This window comes from Mirounga leonina, unplaced genomic scaffold (assembly GCF_011800145.1).
Source record: "Mirounga leonina isolate KUSES-001 unplaced genomic scaffold, KU_Mleo_1.0 Mir_170, whole genome shotgun sequence".
NCBI classification, from domain to species: Eukaryota; Metazoa; Chordata; class Mammalia; order Carnivora; family Phocidae; genus Mirounga; species Mirounga leonina.
The window spans coordinates 35,110,369-35,127,950 of NW_023270433.1; positions in this window are offsets into that span (position 1 = coordinate 35,110,369).

A 17,582-nucleotide genomic window follows, 5' to 3' on the forward strand; every position below is an offset into this window, starting at 1 on the left:
TTCCTCCTCTGGAAAAGTGGCAGGGCAAGAAGTGACCTCTGGGGACTTTTCCTCTCAGACCTCAATGAGATGAGCTCTCTCAGGGAGGCCCCAAACCTTCTCTGGATGAAAACGCCAAACGTTCCCTTCAACCAAATTGGACTCAGGGGCAGCAGCTCTAATGAATCCAGGGGCTTTCACCCTCAGAGGGAAAGCCACTTAAACTTTTAATGATGCCGGAGTGAGAACTCCCTCCTATGGCCTCTGGGGCCCTGGGAACCCAGCTGCCTTCTCTCAGGGCCTGTTAAGGAGGGAAGTCTGCTGGAAAGAAGAGGAGAAAGGCAAACAGAACTTTCTCCTTCTTCTCTAAGGAGACTGCCATTCCACACCAGCCACGAGATGGGGGCAGGACCCTGCAAACTGCAGACATGCAGGGCTTCAGTCAACACAAAGGACCTCTGGGAATCACCCAGACCCAGCCGTCACTGAAGAGTTAGAGAAACTGAGGCCAGAGAAGAGAAGCAACTTGCTTAAGTTTTCCCAGCTTTGTGGGTTATTCTGTACAGCAGGTAATGAAGACAGCACTATTCCTGGAGTGAGGGGGGCATCCAGAGTGAGAGTCTGAGATCAGCTGGGGACTTTCTACAGAGATAACAGGGACATCGATGGCAGATGTGGACACTAGACGCTCCACCCCTCTCACACACATACACGTGACATTTGTTTTCTTAAGTGCAGAGTCACTTCCCATCTGGACAGAAGATAGGATCCCAGGGTGGGTATTTGATGAGACGCTTTGAGCACCTGGGGGAAGGTATAGAGACCACAGTCCTCTGGGACTGCAGAAGTGACTGAGACCTTCTTGGAGTCCTGACTGGCTAGATGACTTTAGAGGAATGTGTGGTTGTGTCAGAAAAGCTGTTCTGTAGCATTGTGATTGTATTTCTCCCATAGGGTTTGGTCTTCTGCACACTCCACAGGCTGCCTTCCTAGCTGAGGGACTGGAGTTTCAGACCATACAGCTGATAGGTCAGCCTTTTGGAGTTCCTATCATTTAGCTTCATGCCCATACTTTCCAGGGCGCAGACTTATGCATGCACTTACATGCCTGTGGGCCCTTGTAAACTGCTCTGTGGGTAAACTCCTGCACCAAGAATTGTGTGCGCACACACTCGTGCACATATGCACAAGTGCATACAAGTTCCATACAAGCTCATAAAATTGTGCTTGTTCTAGATACAAATGGTTCGTGGTTGTCCCACGATCCAACCGTTGTTTTCAGTAATTGGTGGCACCACCTAGTGGTGAAACTGTAAAAATCAGTTTCGTATTCTGACCTGCCAAATATTAGTCTCCAGATCTTCGTTTATAGATCATAATTTGAACCCATGCACTTAAATCCTCTCTGTTACAAATTCTGGTCGGGAAAATTTAAGGGATTTCTACAAGATATAGTGCAAATTAAACCATACTGATGGATGCATTGACTAAGGAAGGGCGTCTCCGGGAGGTAGTAGAGGGTACGCCCCCCAGAGCCTCCCTAAGCCCTATGATAGACAGCCAGGACTAGGAATAAGCGTGAGGTGGGCACAGGCAGGAAACAAGTTGAGTGACTTTAGGAACACAAGTGTCTGCTTTCAGAGGAAAGGCCAAGACAGCCCATCTTTTGTTTTGCACAGAAAAGCAGGGATAATGATCAGCAGGTTCCTAACCTGGGTGCTCATGCCAGTTAGAGGAGGGAGATAGTCCTTTGCCTAACCTTGGGCTGCCTCCGTAAATATTGAAAAGAAGTTGCCCAGAACAGCAGCAAACTTCTCTCCTCTTCTCAGGAGTTCTTCCTGCTCTAATCATGGCGGAGTAGAGCACCACCCTACGCCCACTCCACTACACCATAAACAACCAGGTTTTCTTCTTTCTCCACTGTCTGAAGCCAACATGCTTGAAACTAAGCTACATAATTTTTATAGAACCATTTCTTTTTTTTTTAAGATTTTATTTATTTATTTATTTATTTATTTATTTATTTGACAGAGAGAGACACAGAGAGAGGGAACACAAGCAGGGGGAGCGGGAGAGGGAGAAGCAGGCTTTCCGCTGAGCAGGGAGCCCCGATGCGGGGCTCGATCCCAGGACCCTGGCATCATGACCTGAGCCGAAGGCAGACGCTTAACGACGAAGCCACCCAGGCGCCCCTAGAACCATTTCAATTACAATACCAAACAAACATAGATCTAGGTCCCTCTTTAAAGTGAACAAATAGGGTGCCTGGGTGGCTCAGTTGGTTGGGCGACTGCCTTCGGCTCAGGTCATGATCCTGGAGTCCCAGGATTGAGTCCCGCATCGGGCTCCCTGCTCAGCAGGGAGTCTGCTTCTCCCTCTGACCCTCCCCCCTCTCATGCTCTCTCTCTCTATCTCATTCTCTCTCAAATAAATAAATTTTTTAAAAAAATCTTAAAAAAAAATATTTTAAAGTGAACAAATAGAGAAAAATTGCTAGACATATGTAAAAAGATATCAAGTATTGTACCTTATTACCAGGGTTACTAGAATCTAAAAAATGGAAAAATAGTAAAATCCCAAAATTTATTCTATTTAAATAATATTCAAAAGTCAATCCATACATGAATTTGAGGAAATTATGCAAAGCAGGAAATTTACTTTCAGATTAAAAATCAAATCAGGAAAGGCCACTTTGAGAACCTATCTCATAAGTCTGGAGGAAAAAAAGAATAGAGAGAGAGGGGAAATGCCCAGGAACTCAAATACGCTTATATAATAGACATTTTAGAAGTAGAGAGCAGAGCCCATGGAGAAATAATCATTAAAGAAATAAAGAAAATTTCCTGAGCTGAAGAATTGAGTGTTTAGATGAAAAGTCACACTGAGTACTAGGCAAACTATTTAGAGAGGCCAGAGCAGACCATCTAGGTATACCCAGGTGAAATTTTAACATTAAAAATATTATGTAAAAATATATAGAAAGGAACTCAAACGGTACAGCTATATAGAAACAGTCTGGCAGTTTCTTACAAAACTAAACACATTCTACTATATTATCCAGGAATCACACTTCTTGGTATTAACACAAGTAGTTTAAAACTTATGTTCACACAAAACCTGCACATAGATGTTTACAGCAGTTTTATTCTTAATTGCCAAAACTTAGAAGCAACCAAGATGCCCTTCCATAGGTGAATGAATAAATAAACCAAAGTACATTAAGACAATGGACTGTTTCTCAGCACTAAGAAGAAATGAGCTATCAAGGCATTAAAAAACATGGAGGAATCTTAAATGCATCTTAGTAAGAGACAGAATACAATCTGAAAAAGCTACATACTGTATGATTCCAACCATATGACATTCTGGAAAAGGCAAAACTCTGGGGACAAAAGAATCAGTGGTTGCCAGGGGCCAGAGATGAAAGAAGAATGAACAGGTGGGGCACAGAGGATTTTTAGGGCAGTGAAACTATTTCCCAGGACACTATCATGTTGGATACATGTCATTATACATTTGTCAAAGCCCTTACAGTGTACAACACAAGAGTTAACCCTAATGTAAACTATGTACTTTGGTTGACTCTGATGTATCAATGGAGGTTCATGGATTATAACAAAGGTACCGTCGTGGTGCCAGATGATAGCGGGGACAGGATGTACACGGGAAATCCCCAGGATGTACATGGGAAATCCCTGTACATTCCACTCAATTTTGCTGTGAAACTAAAACTGATCTAAAAAAATAGTCTATTCTAAAAAAGTAAAAGGATTAAGAAATGATCCTACAAACAACTGGAGCTGTTCAAACTATCTCAAAGAATAGAGAAAGGTAGGAACTTTCCTTTATTTTTTAATTTACAAAATTTATTTTCTAAAACTAGCATAACCCTGATACCAACCCTGACAACTATCGCATAAAAACACAACAGATATCAAAATTCTAAAAAATAAATAACATATTTATATCCCTAGCAGAACATTGAAAGACTAATAATGCTCCATAAACAAATATAGCTTATTCTAGGAATGTGAGGGTGGTTTGATACTTTTAGAAATCTATTGTTGTGATTAGTTATATACATAAGTAAAAAGAATAAGACCATATAATCACCTCAATGGGGGGCAGAAAGGCATTTGATAAAATTCATTATTCATTCCTGATAAATATACAAATGAACAAAAAAAAAATAAGTGCAGTATTAGAAGGATACTCTCTTCACGTGATTAAAAAGAAAAATATTTCAAACCAGTAGCCAACATCATGACTGTTGGTAAGAAAACATGTTCCCATGAAAACCAGGGATAAGTGAGAATGCTCACTCTTACCACTTTCACTTAGCACAGTTTAAAAAGAGCATAAAATAAAAGGTAAAAATAATGTATTATGTAATTACATATCTAGAAAGCTTAAGAGATTATGCTGAAAACTATTCACACTAATGAGTTTAATAAAGAAGATTATTTTTAAAAAATACAAAAAGTAGTGACTTTCCTACATAATGGTAATAATTAATTTAAAAACACAACAGAGCAAAAATATCATTGAAATTGGCAGCCAAAAATATAAAATCTCTAGGAATAAATTAAGCAAGAATACTAATGGTGGGGGCTAGCGGGGGTGGGGGAGACAACATTTTGCTCAGGAAGGAAATATGTGGGCTTCTTCCTTGGGGGCCCAGAGCATCTGTCTGGGGGAAGATTTGAATTATTACAGAAAGAATACAAAGAGAAGGAATGAATATGCAATCTTTGACATTCAGAGCAGGCCTCTTCCTTATAAGTCAAGCCATTGTCCTGAGAGTGTTTTTTGAAGTTGCCTTTCAGCACACTGAATCAAGAACCAAGCCCCCAGAGCTCCCCCATAATGCCCATAGTGCAGAAAGCTCCCCACTTTCCCCTGTGACCGCCGAGTAGCAGAGGTTTGAAGCTCTAAGGTAGAGGGGGGCCATGATAACCAGGGCCAGGGGAAGCCTAGTCTCTTCTGGCCCCAAGTGATGATGGAAAAGAGAAGAGAGACAGAAGAAAGAGACGTGAAGTATAAACTCCATTAGGCAGCCCCTAGGGAATTCCAAAAATAAGTGGCAAGACCGGGAAGATGGGGGTACACACTGACATTATGTGGATAAAAAATACAGTCTACAAAATCTGGGAACTCATAAAAATGTGACCTCAGTTGGCCATACAGGGCAGTTAGGGCTGGGAATGTTCTAGTTGTAACCTTATAAATGTATGCACAGATGGGAGCTGGAGAGCTATACCATGTGATATTAACAGTGCTTCTCACTGAGTGGTGGGGTTACCAGTGATTGAATTTTATTTTGGCAATCTATATTTTTAACATTTGACAACAAACACCTTATTTGTATATTAATGAATGCAACAAAAGTTGTAGCAGCTTTAGAAAAGATATTCAGGGGGTACCTGGGTGGTACAATCAGTTAAGCGACCAACTCTTGGTTTCCGCTCAAGTCGTGACCTCAGGGTCTTGACCCGTATCAGGTTCTGCGTTCAGCGTGGAGTTGTCTTGAGTTTCTCTCTCCCTCTCCTTTTGCCCCTTCCCCCGCCCCGTGCTCTCTAGCACTCGCTCGCGCTCCCTCTCTCCCTTAATTAAATAAATAAATATTCAGAAACCATGCCCACCCAAATAGAATAGCCCTGAATCCCAGCCAAGCCATCCACCTCATTCACCAAAGGTAAGAACAGCCAGACTCCAGAATCATAAACTCAACTGGTATCAGCTTAAAGAAGCCAAAAAATGTAAGAAGTATACCAGATTGGCTGTCCTCAGGAATGTGAGGGAGCTGATTAATCCAAGAGGACTGCTCTTCCCCAACCCTCCTGGATGGTGTGTCCATGGGCATTTAGCCACACATACTCAGGTAAACATAGTAAATTTTCTTGAGCCTCACTTTCCCCTAATGCACAATGAAGGAAAGACTGATGACAGATTAAATGTGTACAGTCTAAGTTGCCTTCCTTTCTGACTTTTCAAGTTTCTATAACTTTCTGAAACTACCATTAAAAGATAACTGGGATACTTAGAACTCTATTCATTTATTTAACTAATATCTATTTAACCAGGCCCTGCATTTGGTGCTAAGGCTAGGGAGAAGACACAGTCTTTGCCCTCCAGGAGCTTTTTACCTTGGATAGGAGACAGAATAGAAATGATTACAGTGTGGGCGCCTGGGTGGCTCAGTTGGTTAAGCGACTGCCTTCGGCTCAGGTCATGATCCTGGAGTTCCTGGATCGAGTCCGCATCGGGCTCCCTGCTCGGCAGGGAGTCTGCTTCTCCCTCTGACCCTCCTCCCTCTCATGCTCTCTGTCTCTCATTCTCTGTCATAAATAAATAAAATCTTTTAATAAATAAATAAATAAATAAATAAATAAATAAATAAGAAATGATTACAATGTACCAGGTAAATTCTGGGACCTAAGTGTTCACAAGGCCCCAGCAAAGTGCAAAAGAGAGGGTTACTCATAAGCAATAAACTTCTCTCCCTTTTCTCCCCAACCTACTATTTTAATAATTGCTAGAATAATTACACTTTACAAATTGATCTCACTTAAACCTCCCACAACTCAATTATCCTCGTGTTACATATAGGCACACAGCTAGAGAGTGCCAGGGCCAGAATGGAGCCCGGGCCTGCCTGGCCACAAAGCCTACCTCTAACCTAGTGCTAGAATGAGAGAGGGAACTGAATGAGGCAAGAGCCACCCCCACCCCCCACCCCCCCGCCCCTTGGAAAGAGAAGCTGTGTCTCTGGGAATCCACAGAGAGGAAAAAGAGACTATGGGAGGATAATGGAGAGAAAAAGAGAAGAGTCTTTCAAGACCTCTGCCCTGAAAATTTGAAAAACTCTGATTAGACTTGTGTAGAATAATGTTCAAAGAGATAACAGTTTCCTGAGTGTCTTTCCAACCTATCCTCTGCCAAAGAGAAAAGTCTTCTTATTTTTTTTTTTATTTAAAGATTTTTATTTATTTATTTGGCAGAAAGAGACACAGCAAGAGAGGAAACACAAGCAGGGGGAGAGGGAGAGGGAGAAGTAGGCTTCCCGCGGAGGGCCCCCGGGGATCATGACCTGAACCAAAGGCAGATGCTTAACAACTGAGCCACCCAGGCACCCCAAGAAAAGTCTTCTTAAAGTAGAAAATAATCAAAAAATAAGACGGTATAGATGAATTCATATGTGATAATGCAAATAGCAAATGGTTAACAATTGTCGAAATTAGATTTTAAGTATGTGGCTATTCACACTACAATTTTTCCAGCCTTTCTATATGTTTGAAAATTTTCGCATACACACCCACCACCACCACCACCCACACACACGCACAATGTTGTAGGCAGGGGCAAATAAGCAATAGTTGGGCAGGGAAGTAAGAGAATAGAGTTTTCTAGTGCTGTCCCATATGGTAGCGTTAGCCACATGGCGACTGAGCACATGAAATGTGGCTAATCGGAGTTGAGGGGTTCTGTATATGTAATAGAGACTCCAGATTTCAAAACTTGTACACAAAAGAATGGAATATATCTCATTAATAATTTTTATCCTACTCACAGGTTGAAATGATAATTTTTTGGTTTTTGGATTAAATAAAATATATTATTTAAATTAATTTCACCTGCTTCTTTTTACTTTTTTAAAGTGGCTACACATGTAACTTACATGCACACACCCTGTATAGCATTTCTACTGAACAGTGTCACCTACAGCATCCAGTCACCACAGATCCTATTCCTTTGCTCATTCACACCTGTTCTGGACCAAGTCCTGTGCCAGGGCAGGCAGGGATGAATCACAGTCACAGCCTCAGACAGCTGAAGGTCTAGGTCCGGGAGACAAGCCAAGACAGAACTGAAGACATGATAGGATTTCAGCATCTAGGTAATCTCAGTGACTTTCTTGCTTGTGAGTGTCCATGTGGTACCTTTCTGATTAGACTGAGGGCAGAACTTTTCTAGAGCACATTTAGACATATGTGGGGGTGTTTGAAGAGGTCAGAACTGGGGGCCAGCATTTCACATGCAAGAGCCAGGGAAGGTAAGCATCCCACATTAAAGACAGTCCTACATGAGTAAGAATTATCCTGTCCAAAACTGCAATAGTGTACCTGTTGAGAAACCTAGTACAGGAAGAATGTCACACCTGTTTCTACCTGCTGGATAAGGACTCTGAGGCCTGTTCCCTAACCCACACAGAGGTAGCACCAATATTTCTATGCAGGCAAGAACAAGGAGCTTCCTGGGGTACTGAATCACATAACCCAATTCTATATCTCCTTAAAGGTAGGAAAACTACCCTGGGACAGTTAAGGACACCCAAGGGTTTGGCTCCCAGCGGGAAACCTGTCTGATTATGAAGACTGCCCAAGGCAGCGTTCAATTAGCCCAGCCTAATTAACCATCTGGGAGCCTATACCCAGAGCTCAGGGACCACTCTCCAGCATCAGGCTCCAAAATGCCACAGGAACAGCCCACTTCTGGAGGTGGTGACCAGTGAAAACGAGCCAACCCTTTGCTCTGATCTCAGGGGCTGGAGCTATGGGAGATGAGGAGTGTGGATGGGTGTCCTACATAACTTCAGCTAAAGGACAAGTCCTCAAACTCCACAGATCCCCAGAAGGCCTTAGGTGAGCTCCAGGTAAGGTGTAAGGACTCTGATAGGTGAGTATCACTGCTAGCCTGTGAAAGGATCAGCAATCCCTTCCTAGAACAAGGTGCAGGCAAGACATGATAAGTGCCTGCATCACAACAGTATCTGGGAGAAAAGCAGGTGGAACAGACTTAAAATATATTGTTGAGATGGCATTAAGAGGACTTTCTGACACATTTGATAAGGAGAATTAAGGGATCTGGAATGAACAACTAAATGATAGAATAGGCAGGAATAACTTCTCGAGAAACTTGTCAGTGAAGGGGAGAAGAGAGATGAGGCAGCAGCTGCAAGAGGAAATTACATCAAAGAAGGTTTTATTTTAAAGATGTAAGAAGATGGAGCCCTATATTCCATGGGAATCCCCAAGGGAGGGGAGTGACTCATGGAATGATATTCCTGTGGAGGAGAGAGGGATTAGGGTCAGGAATAGGGGTGGAGTGGGATATTTTGAGACTGACTCCCTGTTTCAGTTCCTGGTATCATGAGTCTCCAGCCAACTAGGTACTTGAAGTGACCTCCTTGGGCCTCATTCCTTTTCCTTCCTGCTCAGTTTTTTAAAAAATTAAGCTATATGCTATTTACTACAAAAGTTTTAAAAAAGGTGATAGAGGGGCGCCTGGGTGGCTCAGTTGGTTAAGCGACTGCCTTCGGCTCAGGTCATGATCTTGGAGTCCCGGGATCGAGTCCCGCATCGGGCTCCCTGCTCAGCAGGGAGTCTGCTTCTCCCTCTGACCCTCCCCCCTCTCATGTGCTCTCTCTCATTCTTTCTCTCTCAAATAAATAAATAAAATCTTTGGAAAAAAAATAAATAAAAATAAAAAAGGTGATAGAGAAATTGAAAGCAGAAAGATAGAAAAGATATGTTAAGCAAATACTAGCAAAAGAAAGCTGGTATAATGATAAACAAAATAAATTTTAGGGCAAAAAAATTTTCTAGAGATAAAGAGGATCCATATATAAACATAAAATATCATTTTTCACCAGCAGGATATACCAATGATAGTGCTGTATGCTCCTAATAACATAGTATGAAAGTATATAAAACAAAAATTTCTAGAACTATAAGGAAAAACTGACAAATTCACAATAAAGAAAAGGATTCTAACACATATCTTTACATTATTGAGAGGTCAAGCAGACAAAACAATCAGTAAGAATTTAGATTTGAACAAAGTTAACTGTGAAGCTTGATAAAATGGACACATATAGAATCAATGCCCTCAGCGGAGAAGACACATTCTTTTCAAGCACACAGATACTATTGATGAAAAATTGCCAGAAAATAGGTCATAAAGCAAGTCTCAACAAATTTAAAAGATGGGTATCATACAGACCACAGTCTCTGACTACAATGAAGTTAAATTAGAAATCAAGCTGAGATAATCTTAAAGGTTTATCCAACAACCTCCATTTGTTTGGGAATTAAGAAATATACTTCTATAATAACTAAAAGGAATAATAGTGGAAATTACAAATTATTTAGAACAAGACAGATTTAGAAATAGAACATATTAAAATATGTGGAGTGAGGGGTGCCTGGGTGACTCAGTCAGTTAAGCGGCTGCCTTCGGCTCAGGTCATGATCCTGGGGTCCTGGGATGGAGCCCCACATCTGGCTCCCTGCTCAGCAGAGAGCCTGCTTCTCCCTCTCCCTCTGCCTGCCACTCTGCCTACTTGTGCTCTCTCTCTATCTCTCTGTCAAATAAACAAATAAAATCTTTAAAAAAATAAAAATAAAAAAACAAAATATGTGGAGTGAAATTAAAAAAGCATTTTTATTAGAAAAAATAAAGTCTGAAATTTAATGAGCTTAAAAATTGAGAAAAAGAAAGCCAAGGTTAGCAGAAAAAGAGAAAATAATAAAGATTAGACCAGATATAAATCAAATAAGGAATAGAGAAACAATTGAAAAAAATCAACAAAATCAAGAGGTTTAAAAAAAAATACAATTGGCAAATCCTGAGCTAGACTAATAGAAAAAAGAGCGAAGACTCAAATAAATAGAATCAGAAAGATGAGACACTACAACAAATGATTTTTTCTTTAATTAAGAAATTAAAAAGAACATAAGAATTACTATAAACAATTACATACCAACAAATTGCATAATTTAGAAATGGATAGATTCTTAGAAGAATGGATAAATTAGAAAGAAGAAATTTCTTCTAAATTCTTAGGAGAAATGGATAAATTCTTAGAAACCCACAACCTACCCAAACTGAATCAAGAAGAAATAAAAAGCCTGAACAGACCAATAACAAATAAAGAGATTGAATCAGTAACCAAAAACCTCCCATCAAAGACAGACTAGGACCAGATGGCTTCACAGGTGAATTCTACCAAACACCCAAAGAATTAAAACCAATCCTTCTTAAACTCTCCCAAAATATAGAACAAGAGGGAACACTTGCAAATTCATTTTATGAAGCTAGCATCACCCTGATACCAAATCCAAATAAAGCCGCCATGAGAAAAAACAAAAACTACAAGCCAATAACCCTGATGAACATAGATGCAAAAATCCTCAATAAAAATCCTAAAAAACTGAATTCAACATCACATTAAAAGGATTATATACTGCGACAAGGCAGATTTATTCCTGAAATGCAAGGATAGTTCAACATAAAAAAAATCAATGTCATACACTACATCAACAAAATAAAAGACAAACATCATCTCAGTTGATACAGGAGAAGCATTTGACAAAATTCAACACCCTTTCATTGTAAAAACTCTCAACAAAATAAAAACAGAAGGAAACTACTTCAACATAATAAAACTCATATATGAAAAAGCCACAGCAAACATCATACTCAGTTGTGAAAGACTGAAAGCCTTTCCTCTAAGATCAGAAACAAGGCAAGGATGACCCCCTTTCAGCATAGTACTGAAAGTTCCAGCCACAGCAATTAGGAAATAAAAGAAATAAAGGCATCTTTTTTTTTTTAAGATTTTATTTATTTATTTGACATAGAGAGATACAGCAAGAGAGGGAACATAAGCAGGGAGAGCGGGAGAGAGAGAAGCATGTTTCCCGTAGAGCAGGGAGCCCGATGCGGGGCTCGATCCCAGTACCCTGGGATCATGACCTGAGCCAAAGGCAGACACTTAACTACTGAGCCACCCAGGTGCCCCAGAAATAAAGGCATCTTAATTGGAAAGCAAGAAGTGAAATTATCTCTATTGGCAGATATAATCTTATATTTAGAAAATCCTAAAGACTCCACAAAAAAGCCATTAGCACTATAAATGAACTCATCAACATAGCAGGATACTACACACAGAAGTCAACACACAAAAATCAGTTGCATTTCTTTTTTTTTTTTAAAGATTTTATTTATTTATTTATTTATTAGAGAGTGAGCGAGAGAGAAACAACATGAGAGAGGAGAGGGTCAGAGGGAGAAGCAGGCTCCCCGCTGAGCCGGGAGCCCGATGTGGGACTCGATCCCAGGACCCTGGGATCATGACCTGAGCCGAAGGCAGTCGCTTAACCAACTGAGCCACCCAGGCGCCCCTCAGTTGCATTTCTATACATGAACAATCTGAAAGGAAATCACAAAAACAAGTCCATTTACAACAGCATCATAAAGAATAAAATACTTAGGAATTAACTTAACCAAGGAAGTGAAAGACTTGTACAATAAAATCTACAAAAATTGCTGAAAGAAATTCAAACAGACATAAATAAATAGAAACACTTCCCATGTTCCTGGATTGGAAAACTTAACATACTTTAAATATCAAAACTACCCAGGGACGTCTGGGTGGCTCAGTCACTTAAGCATCTGCCTTCGGCTCAGGTCATGATCCCAGGGTCCTGGGAAAGCGTCCCACATCAGGCTCCTTGCCCCATGGGGAGCCTGCTTCTCCCTCTGCCTGTTCTGCCTGTTCTGCCTATCACTCCCCCTGCTTGTGTTCTCTCTCTCTGACAAGTAAATAATAAAATCTTTAAAAGAAAAAAAAAAAAAACTGCCCAAAGTGCCCTATAGACTCAATGCAATCCTTAAGAAAATCCCAATGACATGTTTCACAGAAATAGAAGAATTCATCCTAAAATTCAATGGAATCTCAAAGAATGGCAAGTAACCAAAACAATCCTGAAAAAGAAAAGAACAAAACTGGAAGATACACACTTCCTGATTCCAAAACTCACTACAAAGTTACAGCAATCCAGGGTGCCTGGGTGGCTCAATCGGTTAAGTGGCTGCCTTTGGCTCAGGTCATGATCCCAAGGTCCCAGGATCGAGCTCTGCATCGGGCTCCCTGCTCAGCGAGAGCCTGCTTCTCCCTCTCCATCTGCCTGCCACTCTGCCTACTTGTGCGCTCTCTCTGTCTCTCTGTCAAATAAATAAATAATATCTTTTTTTTTAAGATTTTATTTATTTATTTGACAGAGAGAGACACAGCGAGAGAGGGAACACAAGCAGGGGGAGTGGGAGAGGGAGAAGCAGGCTCCCCGCAGAGCAGGGAGCCCGATGCGGGACTCGATCCCAGGACCCTGGGATCATGACCTGAGCCGAAGGCAGTCGCTTAACCGACTGAGCCACCCAGGCGCCCATAAATAAATAATATCTTTAAAAAAAAAAAAAGTTACAGCAATCAAAACAGTATGGCACTGGCAAAAAAAGAGATCTATAGACCAATAGAATAAAATAGAGTGCAGAAATAAATCCCCACACATATGATCAAATGACTACTGACAAGGGTGCCAAGACCATTCAATGGGGAAAGGATAGTCTTTTCAACAAATGGTACTGGAAAAACTGGGTATCTACAAGAAAAGAATGAAGTTAAACCCTTACCTAAAACCATATTCAAAAATTAACTCAAAATGGATCAAAGACCTAAATGTAAGACCTGAAACAATAAAACTCTTAAAAGAAAACATAGGACAGAAGTTTCATGACATTGTATGTGGCAATGATTTCTTAGAGAGGACACCAAGGACATAGATAACAAAAAAAACATTAGACAAACTGGACCCCATGAGAATTTTAAAACTTTGTGTACCGAAAAAACACTATCTACAGAGTATAAAGGCAGCCTACAAAATGGGAGGAAATATTTGCAAATCATATATCTGATAAGGAATTAATATCTAGAATCTCTAGAGATCTTCTAAAACTCAACAACAACAAAAAAACAAACAATTTAATTTAAAAACGGACATGGACATATTCATCAAAGGATGAATACCTACCATTTGCAGCAACATGGATGGAACTGGAGGGGATTATGGTAAGTGAAATAAGTCAAGCAGAGAAAGACAATTATCATATGGTTTCACTCATATGTGGAACATAACAGATAGCATGGAGGACCATAGGGGATGGAAGGGAAAACTGAATGGGAAGAAATCAGAGAGAGAGACAAACCATGAGAGACTCTGGACTCCGGAAAACAAACTGAGGGTTACAGAAGGAAGGGGGCTTGGGGGTTGGGGGAGCTGGGTGATGGGTATTAAGGAGGGCACATGTTGTGATGAGCACTGGGTGTTATACACAACTAATGCATCGTTGAACACTACATCAAAAACTAATGATGTACTATATGTTGGCTAACTGAACATAATAAAAAAAAAGAAGCTATTCCTCAAAAAATAATAATAATAAATAAATAAAATAAAAAAATAAAAATGGGCAGAGGACTTGTACCAACATTTCTACAAGATGACATATGAATGGCCAATAAGCACATGAAAAGATGCTCAATATCACGAATCATTAGGGAAATGTAAACCAAAACCACAATGAGATACCACCTCACGCCCATTATGATGGCTACTATTAAGGAAAAAATGAAAATTAACAAGTGTTGGCAAGCATGTGGAGAAATTGGAACTCTTGCGTACTGTTGATGGGAGTGTAAGATAATAGTGCTGCCATTGTAGAAAATAGTTGAGGCTCCTCAAAATTTTGGAGGTTCCTCAAAAATTTTAAAAAGAAATGCGATACCAGCCAGCAACTCCACTTTGGGTATATACCCCCAAAAAATTGAAAGTAGGGTTAACGTTAGCATAACAGCATTGTTCACAGCAGCTAAAACGTGGGAGCAACCCAAGTTTCCATCAGCTGGTGAATGTATAAGCAAAAAGTGGTATGTCCTTACAATGGAATACAATGGCGACAACATGGATGAACCTTGAAGGCATTATGCTAATTGAAATAAGCCAGTCACAAAAAAGATAAATACCGTATATAACGCCACATGGTATTATAGGCTTGTCTTCTTATTTACAATTCCCTATTGCCTTGTCTATGAACTCAGTTTCCATTTACCACCTCCAGGAATGATGATTGAAGGGCTGAAGAAGTTACTGAGAGGATGTCAGTTGGGCTTGGTGGCTCCCCATTCCTCCCAGGACTTCTCTGTGTGTCTCTGGTTCAAGCACTGACACTTACTGACTCAGTTTGAGGGCACGTATCTCCCGTGCCCACTATCTGGACCTGCCTGCTTGCTGATAGAGTCCCTTACCAGTCATCCTGATGGTTCCCTCAGGCCCTTCCTCCTGCTCCTTGTAACCACTGCCTGTGAGCCGAGAACCCCCAAAACCACTGTCCTTATTGCAGTAATCCGTTCCTTACTTTGTTTGGCTGTGGTTTCTTCTAATAATCCAATCTCATTGGCTTCTCATTTCTCAGCAATTCTCAACATTTCTGGTCTGCTGGTAGCACTCTCCCTGATTTTTCAGGGCTGTTAAGAATTTATTTTTATTTAAACATGGACAAGTTCTATCTTCTACAACTTTTTGGTAAGACCTCCACACATGTATTGAGTCTCCAAACTTGGCTGGTGCCAAGGACTCAGGATCTTACTTTCTGGACCAAAGATGAAACACAGTTTTCTGATTTATAAATTTATTGATATGAAAGGCCATCCAGATTCATAAAAGTGAAAGTATATTTGAGGTTTTGGCCTCATTGGAAATGACATAAAGATAATTACAAAGCTTAGAGAAAGGACATGTTAGTGAATCAACTGCTGGATTCTGAGAGAATAGATTCTTTGAATACAGATTTAATCTCTTCCCTCAGGGTCTCCTAGCAGTTAGAAGCTAGTAGAGAATACACAGCCACATAACTGGGGCACACAGATTTTATGTCCCCCAGAGCCCTCGATCTGTCATCCTGCTGCCAGAGTGATCTCCCTAGGCCTGAGCCCTGGAATTCAGAGCCTCATGGCTGTTCCAACCACCTCCTCCCACCTCCCCAAAGGTCATCAAGAATGGACTGATGTCCACCAGTTGGAGCCCAGGAGCTAGACATCAGCTCACCCCCCAAATCAATCTTGCACCTATGACAAGAATAAAACACCAAGAGGGTTTATCCAGAAATACAAGGAGAATTTGACATTGGGGAAAATATATATATTGATGGAAATCACTTCATGAACCTATTAGAAGAACAGCTATATGACATAGTAAAAGACCTGGATTGATGGAGAGACAATGTTCCTGGATAAGAAAACTTGATTTTACAATGATGTCAATTCTGCCGCCCAGATTCGTCAATGAATTAAAGGCAAAATCCCAGAAGAGATGTCATGAAATTTGACAACTGACTGCAAAACTTTTCTGGAAAAGGAAATGTGCTAGAATAACGAAGACACTATTGAAGAAGGCTAGTAAGAGGGAATCTGACCTAGCAGATATCAATATCAATATGCACTAGTAATCTACAGTAATTATAAGAGTGTGGTATGAGGACTGTGAGAAACAATAAAATTTATTTTAAACCTAACGTCATGTCTAGAAAGAAATCCATATATATATTAAAAATAAGTATTGATAAACAGGGCTGCAACAAATATAATGCTAGAAAATGCAAGTGATCTAGTCACAGAAAACACATCCGAGGTGGCCTGGTTGGGGGGAGGGAGGACTGGATTACACCGGGGCATGAGGAAACTTTGGGGATGACAGATAAATTCTCAGCCTTGATTGTGTTGATGGTTTCACGACTGTACACTTATGTTAAAATCCATCAAATTATGTGATTTAAATATATGCAACTGTTCATCACTTATCGTCAATGAGACTGCAACAAGAAAGCATGCTTAAAAGCCATACTTACATATAATTACAAAATCAATCTTTCTGTGTAGATATGCATATCTATCTAGATATAGATATGACCATATTTGATAACGAGGCCCTCAAGCCCCACCCAAGCATGGACTTTGAGAACTGGAAGGAACCTCAAGGAGCCACCATCAGGATGCTTGTGCTGAGCATGGAGAGGAGGAGTCAGGTGCAGTGAGAGCACCCAGTCACTACCTGACCTGGGCAGACCTGCTTGGCATTGACCGAGGGTGATGCATTCAAGAGCGGACACATCAGCGTCACAGAGCAAACCCAGGACCCTGAGCCAGCCGCTCCGCCTCCCTAGAGCAGTTTTCCTGTCCATCCAATGAGGGTGTGCCAGGATGGTAGATACGGACTCCCATGCTCTGATATTCTGTAATTCTCTCTGTCTCTCTTCACCCAGTTCCCTCCCCGTTATACTCTTTCCAAATCTTGCATTTTCTTGAGATCCCTATGAAAGTTGGCAGGACCTCTAACTCCTGGAAAGCACCTCTGCCTCCCATTTGTGTTCTCAGCCGTTCATCAGTTTTTTTTTAATTTATTCACCAAAAAGTGTTTATGCATTTATTCAATTATTCATCCCTCCACTCATTTACTCATTCTGTACACGTGCACAAGCCACACTGATTGGGGGCTGACCTATGAGTGTGGATCCTGACCCTGAGTCACTTTCTCCAACTTTTTCACACCAATTAAGATTTCCAACTAGACTCTGTGTAATTGGGTCTTTGGGACATCATCCCTGAAGCACCCCAAAGTTTCTAAGCAGGGCGCATTTCCCCTTCTCCCTCTAAATTGCCTTGGGGATTGCACAGTCCCTTGGCACATAGGGAGCTTTGAAAAGTGCCT